The sequence below is a fragment of the Nicotiana tomentosiformis genome, chromosome 10 (genome assembly GCF_000390325.3).
Source record: "Nicotiana tomentosiformis chromosome 10, ASM39032v3, whole genome shotgun sequence".
Taxonomy (NCBI): domain Eukaryota; kingdom Viridiplantae; phylum Streptophyta; class Magnoliopsida; order Solanales; family Solanaceae; genus Nicotiana; species Nicotiana tomentosiformis.
This window is the reverse complement of record NC_090821.1, coordinates 4868848-4879156: the sequence shown is the minus strand read 5'-3', so window position 1 is coordinate 4879156 and position 10309 is coordinate 4868848.

Here is a 10309-nt window from a genome sequence, read left to right as displayed (position 1 = left end):
TCAAAATACGTGGAAGCCCCACTACGAAGTCTATGGTAATACGCTCCTATTTCCACTCCGGAATTTCAAGCCTCTGAAGTAATCCTCCTGGTCTCTGATGCTCGTACTTTACCAGTTGACAATTTAAACACCAAGCTACAAATCCAACTATATCTTTTTTCATACGCCTCCACCAAAAGTGTTGCCTCAAATCCTGATACATTTTTGCGGCACCTGGATGAATGGAGTACCGCAAACTGTGAGCTTTCTGGAGAATCAACTCACACAAACCATCTACATTAGGCACACATAGCCTGCCATGTATCCTTAATACACCGTCATCTCCAATATTGACTTCCTTGGCATCACCGTGCTGAACCGTGTCCTTAAGGACAAGCAGATGTGGATCGTCATACTGGCGCTCTCTGATGCGATCATATAAAGAAGACCGAGAAACCACACAAGCCAAAACTCGATTCGGCTCGGAAACATCCAATCTAACAAACTGGTTGTCCAAGGCCTGAACATCTAAGGCTAAAGGCCTCTCTGTTACCGGTACGTATGCTAAGCTGCCCAAACTCTCCGCCTTACGACTCAAGGCATCAGCCACTACATTGGTCTTTCCGAGATGATAGAGAATGGTGATATCATAATCCTTAAGAAACTCTAACCACCTCCACTATCGCAAATTAAGATCTTTCTGTTTGAACAGATGTTGTAGACTACAGTGATCGGTATAAACCTCACAATGGACATCGTACAAATAGTGCCGCTAAATCTTCAAGGCATGAACAATAGCTGCTAACTCAAGGTCGTGGACTGGATAATTCTTCTCCTGTACCTTTAACTGTCTGGACGCATAGGCAATCTCCCTACCATCTTGCATCAGCACTGTGCCGAGACCAATACGCGATGCGTCACAATACTGCAGGCAACACTAATACTGGAGCTGTAGTCAAAGTTGTTTTGAGCTTCTGAAAGCTCTCTTCACATTCATCCGACCACCTGAACGGAGCACTTTTCTAGGTCAATTTAGTCATAGGCGATGCAATAGACGAGAAACCCTCCACGAAGCGACGATAATAACCGGCTAAGCCGAGAAAACTCCGAATCTCAGTAACTGAAGATGGCCTGGGCCAACTCTGAACTGCCTCTATTTTCTTCGGATCCACCTTAATTTCTTCACTGGACACTATATGTCCCAAGAATGCCACCGAATTAAGTCAGAACTCACACTTAGAGAATTTGGCATAAAGTCTCTCCTCTCTCAGCCTCTGTAATACAATACCCAAGTGTTGTGCATGCTCCTCCTGGATACGTGAGTACACCAGGATATCATTAATAAATACTACGACAAATAAATAAAGTTATGACTAGAATACACTATTCATCAAATGCATAAATGATGCTGGGGCATTGGTTAGCCCAAAAGACATCACAAGAAATTCATAGTGGCCACAACGAGTTCTGAATGCCGTCTTTAGAATATCTGAATCCCCAATTTTCAACTAGTGATACCCAGATCTCAAATCAATTTTGGAGGACACCCTCGCTCCCTAAAGCTGGTCAAATAAGTCATAAATACGCGGCAAGGGATATTTATTCTTGATTATAACTTTGTTCGACCGCCTATAATCGATGCACATCTGCAAAGTACCTTCTTTATTTTTCACAAACAGAACCGGTGCACCCCAAGGTGACACACTAGGCCTAATAAACCCCTTTCTAAGGAGTTCCTGTAGTTGCTCTTTCAATTCTTTTAACTCAGCTAGTTCCATACGATACGGAGGAATAGAAAAAGGCTGAGTGACCTGCACCAAGTCAATACCGAAATTAATATCCCTGTCGGGTGGCATACCCGGAAGGTCTGCAGGAAATATATCTGAAAAGTCTCACACGACCGGTACTGAATCAATAATAGAAGTATTTGCATCAACATCTCTAACAAATGCCAAATATGACAAATATCCCTTTCTAACCATACGTTGGGCCTTCAAATAAGAAATTACCCTGCCAGGAACAAAACCTAGAGAACCTCTCCATTCAACCTTTGGCAACCCCGGCATCGTTAACGTCATGCTTTTTGCGTGACAGTCCAAAATAGCATGACATGGAGACAACCAATCCATACCCAAGATTACATCAAAATTAACCATACCGAGTAATAAGAGATCAACTCTAGTATCCAGTTCCCAATAGTTACCACACACGACCGATACACACGGTCCACAGTAATAATATCGCCCACCGGTGTAGATACATATACAGGTGAAAATAAGGACTCACGGGGTATATCCAGATAATGAGAAAAATACGATGATACATATGAATAAGTGGAACCATGGTCAAATAATATAGAATCTTCCTTGTGGCATACTGAAACAATACCTGTGATCACTGCATCTGAAGCAACAGCATCTGGCCTGGCAGGAACAGCATAGAATCGGGCCTGACCATCACCTGATCGGCCTCTCCCTCTTGAGTGACCCCTAGCTGCCTGACCCCCACCCCGAACTGGCTGGGCGGGTGGTGGAACTGATGGTGTTAGTGTCGTCAGTCAAGAACTCTGTGGTGGAGCCCCACTCAACAACCTAGGACAATCTCTCTTGAAATGACCAAATTCTCCTCACTCGAAACAACCCCTCCTCTGACGGAACTACTGCTCCTGATAACTCGAGGAATTACCTGTAGAAGCCTGAGCGGATGAGGCATGATGAGAACTCTGTGCTGGTAGTGCACTAAATGAAGATTGGCCTGAGTGAGCACTGTAAGAACTGTGGCTAGCTGATTCACCACGATGAGTTGGACGACCCGTCTGAGCGTGTCTGTAAGAACGACCCCTACCGCGGTAAAATTGACCCCCTGAAGGAACATTGTTGTAATCACTTGGACCACGAGGCCTCTTAGCCTCCCTCTCTCTACGCTCCTGGCTACGAACCACCTCTATCTGCCGAGCAATGTCAACTACCTCATCAAAAGTAGCACCAGATACCCTCTCCCTAGTCATAAGTAACCGCAGCCGATATGTGAGGCCATCAATGAACCTCCTAATCCTCTCCCTATCAGTGGGAACCAACCAGACTGCGTGATGAGCCAACTCAAAAAATCTCATCTCTTATTGCGTCACAGACATGCCATCCTGACGTAACTGCTCAAACTGTCTGCGCAGCTCCTCTCTGCAAGACTGCGGCACGAACTTCTCCAAAAAGAGAATGAAGAATTCCTGCCATGTAAGTGGTACTGCACCAACTGGAATGCGCCTCTCATAAGCCTCCCACCATCTAAAGGCAGCCCTAGAAAACTGAAAAGTAGTGAACAAGACCCCACTGGTCTCCAGAATACCCATAGTTTGAAGCATCCACTTACACCTATCCAGAAAACCCTGAGCATCCTCTCACTCAGTACCGCTAAATGGTGGAGGTCGAAGCCTCTCAAATCTCTCAAGTCTCCTCTGCTCATCATCTGCCATAACCGGAACTACCGGGGCCTGAGCAGCTGCACCCGGCTGGGCTGGTAGTGCCCCCGATATCTGAAGTCCCAGTAATACCTGGTCTGGAGTACGGGCAATAGGGTTATGAGTACCTCCCCCGACCTGAGAAGTGTCAGGTGCGGCCTGAGCCGAAACCACCTGAGCAAGACCAGTACAAACTGTCAATATATGGGCCAGAGCCTCCTGAAGGCCTAGAATCACAATAGGTGTAGCTGGTTCCTGAGCTAGTCTCGCCGGCTCAACTGTATCCAGAATCTACTCCTGAGCTGGAGCAACTGGTGGTACTACAGGTGTTTCTCCAACTGCTGTACGAGCTAAACCTCGACCTCTACCTTAGCCCCAGCCTCTACCACGGCCTCGGCCTCTCGCGGCCCTAACTAGTGGCACTGGTGGCTGACCATCTGATCCGATAGTATGTGTCCTCACCATCTGTGAGAGAATAGAATAACAGAAATTTAGTTTCCGGAACTAACAAATTTGCACGACAGAATACAAGAAATTGAAGTTTTCCTAAGGGTTCTACAGCCTTTCGAAGATAAGTACAGACGTCTCTGTACCGATCTACAAGACTCTACTCAACCTGCTCATGACTCGTGAGACCTATGCAACCTAGGCTCTAGTACCAACTTGTCGCGACCCAAAATTCTAACTTGTCGTGATGGCGCCTATCTCGATACTAGGCAAGCCGGCAATCTCAACAAACCACAATTTTTTTATGTCTGAAAATATGATATTTAAACACAACTCACAAATCTCGCAAATATCGATACAAGCACTCCCAAAACCTGGTCTCACTGAGTACATGAGCATCTAATATGAATACAAGTCTGGAAAATACAGTCTATAATAGTCTAAGACAAAATATTGTAATTAAGGAGATAGGGAAGGAGAGGCAAGGTCTGCGAAATATGGCAGCTACCTCTGAATCTCCGGAAAATCAATTGTGCGAAAGAATCAACACCCGCTATGTCCGGGAATACCTGGATCTGCACACGAAGTGCAGGGTATAGTATGAGTACAACCAACTCAGCAAGTAACAATAATAAATAAGGATTGAAGATAGTGACGAGCTACACAGTTATAGTTCACTTTCAGTAATTCCAGCAAAGAATAAACATGCTTTCAAATCCAGCAGTTTAAGTCAAATCAGTTTTATATAGTTCAAGTTCATGTAATCCGGATATAAAATCTTTCAGAGTATTTCACAACAATGACAGATAGCAACTAAGTGCAACAACAAATGAAAAGCAAGTACAGCCTCTCAGGGCAACAGTCACTCAACTCGTCATAACAGCTCAACCACTCAGCTTTTAGCCCTCAGCACTCACACTCAATGGGTACCCGTGCTCACTGGGGGTGTACAGACTCCAGAGGGGTTCCTACAGCCCAAGCGCTATAATCCGCACGGACAATTCATGTGCTGCACCGATAACTCACTTGTTATAGTATCAATATCTGGATATCAATATCTGGATCCACATGGACAACTCATGTGCTATAGTATAATATCTGAATCTGCACGGACAACTCACGCGCTATAGTATAATATCTCACAATCAGGCCCTCAGCCTCGCTCAGTCATAAATCTCTCCAGTCTCTCGAGCTCTCAACAATCATGAAATCAACCCAAACAACAATGATATGATGCATTAATAATGAACAATAGAGACTGGGATGAAATAATCAGGTAAATTGTGACTGAGTACAAAACAGCAATTAAGCAGATAGTTCAACATGTACACGACCTCTGTGGGTCCCAACAGTACCAACATATAACCTAAACATGGTTTCTAACATGACTTACAGTCAAATTTCGACAACACATAGAGAGCACATAGCTAACAACAAGTTATTCAACTTTACAGTTTCCACGGGATGGACCAAGTCACAATCCCCTCGGTGCACGCCCACACGCCCATCACGAAGCATGTGCGTCACCTCCAAAATAATCACATGATACAAAGTCCGGGGTTTCATACCCTCAGGACCGTATTTATAACTGTTACTTACCTCAAGCCGTATAATTCTTTATTCTGCAATGTCTTTTCCTCGTGAATTGACCTTAAAATGCCTTGAATCTAGCCACAAATAATTTGATTCAGTCAATAAAATTTATTAGAATTAATTCCATAAGAAAATATTAATTTTCCATCAAAGTCTGAAATTTAGCTCAAAACTCGCTCGTGGGGACCACATCTCGGAACTTGACAAAAGTTACAAAATCCGGAAGCTCATTCAACCACGAGTCTAACCATACCAACTTTACCAAAATCCGACATCAACTCGACCTCCAAATCATCGAATCTTATTTCCAAATCCCTAAGTTCAAACCCCCGATTTACACCTCAGAAACATGTAATCTAGTTAGATTATTCAATGATAATTCAATATTATGGAGTAGAAATGATCACAAGGGACTTACCTCAAGTTTCCCTCGAATTCTCTCTCAAAATCTCCCCAAAAACCATGCTTGAAGGTCCAAAAAATGGAAAAAGTTTGGACTAGTTATTAGACCAACTATCTCACGCTCTCTCTCTCTCAAACCCAACCAAACTCGGAACCCCTTCGAAATGTATACTGTCCAGGGTTTCCGCACCTGCGACTCACTTAGCCGCTTCTGCGGTCTCGTAGGTGCAAGAATTCAACTGCTTCTGCGGTTTCGCCAAGCCTCCATTGGAGCCGCTTCTGCGAGCTAGGAGCTGCTTCTGTGGGCTCGCATTTGCGAGGCTAGCTCAGTTTCTACGGAAAGATCACTTCTGCGAAGGCTGGTGCGCACGTGCGGCTTCGCACCTGCGATCAAACCTCCGCAGGTGCGAAAATGCCAGAAGCAAAAATTCCAGCAATGGTTTTAAGTCCGAATTTGATCTGTTAACCATCCGAAACTCACCCGAGGCCCCCGGGACCTCAACTAAATATACCAACAAGTCCTAAAACATCATACGAACTTAGTCGAGTCTTCAAATCACATCCAACAACACTAAAAACAGGAATCCCACATATATTCAAGCCTAATGAACTTTGAAACTCCCAATTTCTACAAACGACACCGGAACCTATCAAATCATGTCTGATTGACCTCAAATTTTGCACACAAGTCAAAAATGACATAACAGAGGTATTCTAATTTTTAGAATCGAATTCCGACCCCGATATCAAAAAGTCAACCTCCTGGTCAAACTTCCTGAAAATTCAACTTTCGCCATTTCAGGCCTAATTCCTCTATCGACCTCCAAATAATTTTTCGGATACGCTCCTAAGTCCAAAATAACCATACGGAGCTATTAAAATCATCAAAATTCAAATCCGAGGTCGTTTACACATAAGTCAACATCCGGTCAACTTTTTCTAACTTAAATTTTTAATTATGAGACTAAGTGTCTCATTTCACTCTGAATTTCTTTCGGATCCGAACCAACTAACCTGGTAAGTCATCAAATAATTATAACGTATAAATTTAGCAGTAAATGAGAGAACGAGGTTATAATACTCAAAACGACCGATCGGATCGTTACAGTGAGTGAGTGAGCGAGAGAGAGAGAGAGAGAGAGAGAGAGAGAGAGAGAGAGAGAGAGAGAGAGAGAGAGAGAGAGAGAGAGAGAGAGAGAGAGAGACTTACCTCAGAATGGAGTGAGGTGAAAAATTGGTAAAACTTTCCCACTACTTCCCTGGAAAATCTCTGTGGGAAAACTTTTTCATAAAATACAAAAATCAAAAAATTTCGTTCACACGGAATCTGTGGGAATATTTAAAAAATATTTTTTTTATTTTCCCATTGTTTTCCCTTGGAAATTGTTTTAGTTTTATATAATTATTTTTTTAATGACTTTTCCCACAAAATCAAAGGGAACTAAATTACGCGCATTTTATTGTTTTTTCATGAAAAAGAAATTTCATTTTTCCCATTGAATTTCGGTGGGAATTTCCACTAAAACTTTTTCTGTGGGAAACTACTATGTTTCAAGTAGTGTGAATAATGAAAAACTCAAAAAAAGTAGCAAAAAATAAATATGTTTCTTGGCTTAAGAGGGGTGCCATTTCACTTTCCTACTACTCTCCTATATATATATATATATATATATATATATATATATATATATATATATAGACACACACACACACACACACACACACACACATTGACGTTAAGATAAAATGTAATATTTTTTTAAATGAAAAAAATAATTACATGTTTTATTCAATCTTTTGAATATGCATAAGATGATGAATTTAGTTAAATTAGTTGTACTATTTTATAATTATACATATCTTATACTACCTTTATTTTAATTTAGATGAAATATTTCGTTTATCGAGAGTCAAACTGTGTGACTATCACGGCCCAAACTCCCTCTGTATAACGCCGTGACGGCACCTAGTGGATAACTGAGTAACTAGTAACAATGCCGCTCGACATGTACAATAACCAATACTCTATAAATATACAGTCTTCCCAAAACCCGAAATATCATAAGTCACAAGCTACAAAAGGAAACTAGAAACTCTATACACTAGAGCCTAATAAAAGAAATACGGAAAGTAGAGGACATAGGAGAGAATAGAGGGGGACTCCGAGGTCTACGGACGCGGCAGATATACCTTGAAGTCTTCGTACAGCAGCAAGCACTCTCAGCTAGTAGCGGAGCTGATAAGAAGTACCTGGATCTGCACACAAAACATGTGTAGAAGAGTAGCATGAGTACACCACAACGGTACCCAGTAAGTGCCAAGCCTAACCTCGGTAGAGTAGTGACAAGATCAGGTCAGGCCCACTAGTAAATAATAAATAAGGCAGGAGAATATACAATATAATAAGAGACTAGAATTTAACAAAAGGAAACACAGCAAGGCAACAGTACAACACACAGGGGTAAACAACAGGGGATCTCCCGAGATACCGTCTCGCAGTCCCAAAATAAATACACAGGGAGAACTCCCGAGGAACCGCCTCATAGTCTCAAAAGTAAATATACAGGAGAACTCCCAAGGTACCGCCTCGTAGTCTCAAAAGTAAATATGCAGGGAGAACTCCCGAGAAACCACCTCGTAGTCTAAAAAGTAAATGTGTAGGGAGAACTCCCGAGGAACCACCTCGTAGTCTTAAAAGTAAATGTGCATGGAGAACTCCCGAGGAACCGCCTTGTAGTCTCAAAAGTAAATGTGCAGGGAGAACTCCCGAGAAACCACCTCGTAGTCTCAAAAGTAAACACACATCTCAAACCGATAAATACAAGAGTTAACAGCAAAATTTCTACATTTATACTGATATATAACAAGAAAAAATAGAAAATCAACTAGGCATGCTTCACAGAGTTCAAATAAGTAGTTAAAGCACTTAGACAAGCGATATTAGACTAAACAGGATAACTACAATAGCTTAATTAAGAATGAAAATAAACTAATACTCATTTAAACGATATAAGTCAAATTAAAGGAAAAATAGGTTGCTATTCGGTAAAATAAATCGGGTTTTACAATAAATAGACCGTGTACATACTCGTCACCTCACGTACATGGCGCTCACATATCATAACAGTACCAAATCCTAAGGGAATTTCTCCCACACAAGGTTAGGCAAGTCACTTACCTCGAACCAAGCTCAATCAATCGATAACAATGCCTTTTTCATGAATATCCGACTCTGAATGGCCCAAATCTAGCCAAAATCAATTACATACCATAAATACAACTATAAAAAATTAATCTAATTTATGAAATCAAAGCTAAAGCAAGAATTTAGAAAATCGTCCCAAAAAGTCGACCGGGGCCCACGTCTCGGAATCGGGTAAAAGTCACAAAATATGAACACCCATTCACTCACAAGCTCACCCATACCAAAATTACCAAAATCCGATACCAAATCGCCACTCAATTCCTCAAATCAACTCACCAAATCCCTAACCTCCAACTCCCAATTTCCACCTTAAATACACACTAACTAGTTGGAAAAATAAATGGAGAAGCAAGATTATTGATCAAATATAAGTACAAGGGACTTACCTCAAGAAATCCCTCGAATTTAGCCATAAACAAACCTGCCAAAAATTCTCAATTGCTACATATTAATCTTGAATCCATTAGAACTTTTTCGAGAGTCATCCACTCTGCTCAAATATCAATTGCACCGCCCAAACGGGCCGAAAGACACATGCCCCATTAGCACAATCAACATTCAAAGAAGTAACCTTGTCTTAACACGACCAATCAAATTCATACTTCGTGCGCTCTATATCCTTCAAAATAACAACTTAATCATTCCATAATTTATATATTTTCATAAAGTGCAATGTAACCCATAACCAGGAACTTTCTTATTTGGGTCATCCTCGATCTCAACCTCTGCAAGTCATAATTAATCTATAAGTATACCTTATACCAAAACTAAAATTTAATATATAACCATGAAATTAAGCCGTCTGCAGCAGGCTCTCCCACTTGGCTCAAAGACATAGAACAAAGCGTTCCATAACTCACAATACCCATACTCTATTACTGCCATAATACCGTAGTCAGTTCAACGAAAATTATTCTTAAGCTCATGCAACATCAACCATAAGATACCTCAATCATTCGCTAAACTTGTATTTATTCTCTTGACAGTCAAGTCAACTTTCTCAACCAACTTCAAATTCTAATCTCAACACATACGCCCTGCTGGTAGAAAAGAAACTCTCCATTCACATTATAAGGAACACACCTACGTAGATTACTCCGCAGGGGATAACCGACCTGCTTAGCCTCAAATTGGTATCTTGTTATACCCTTTCGCAGTTACAATTACTATGAAATCACTTAATCTTTCTGAGTCCAAACTCATTAACAAGACATGAGAATTTAATTTTT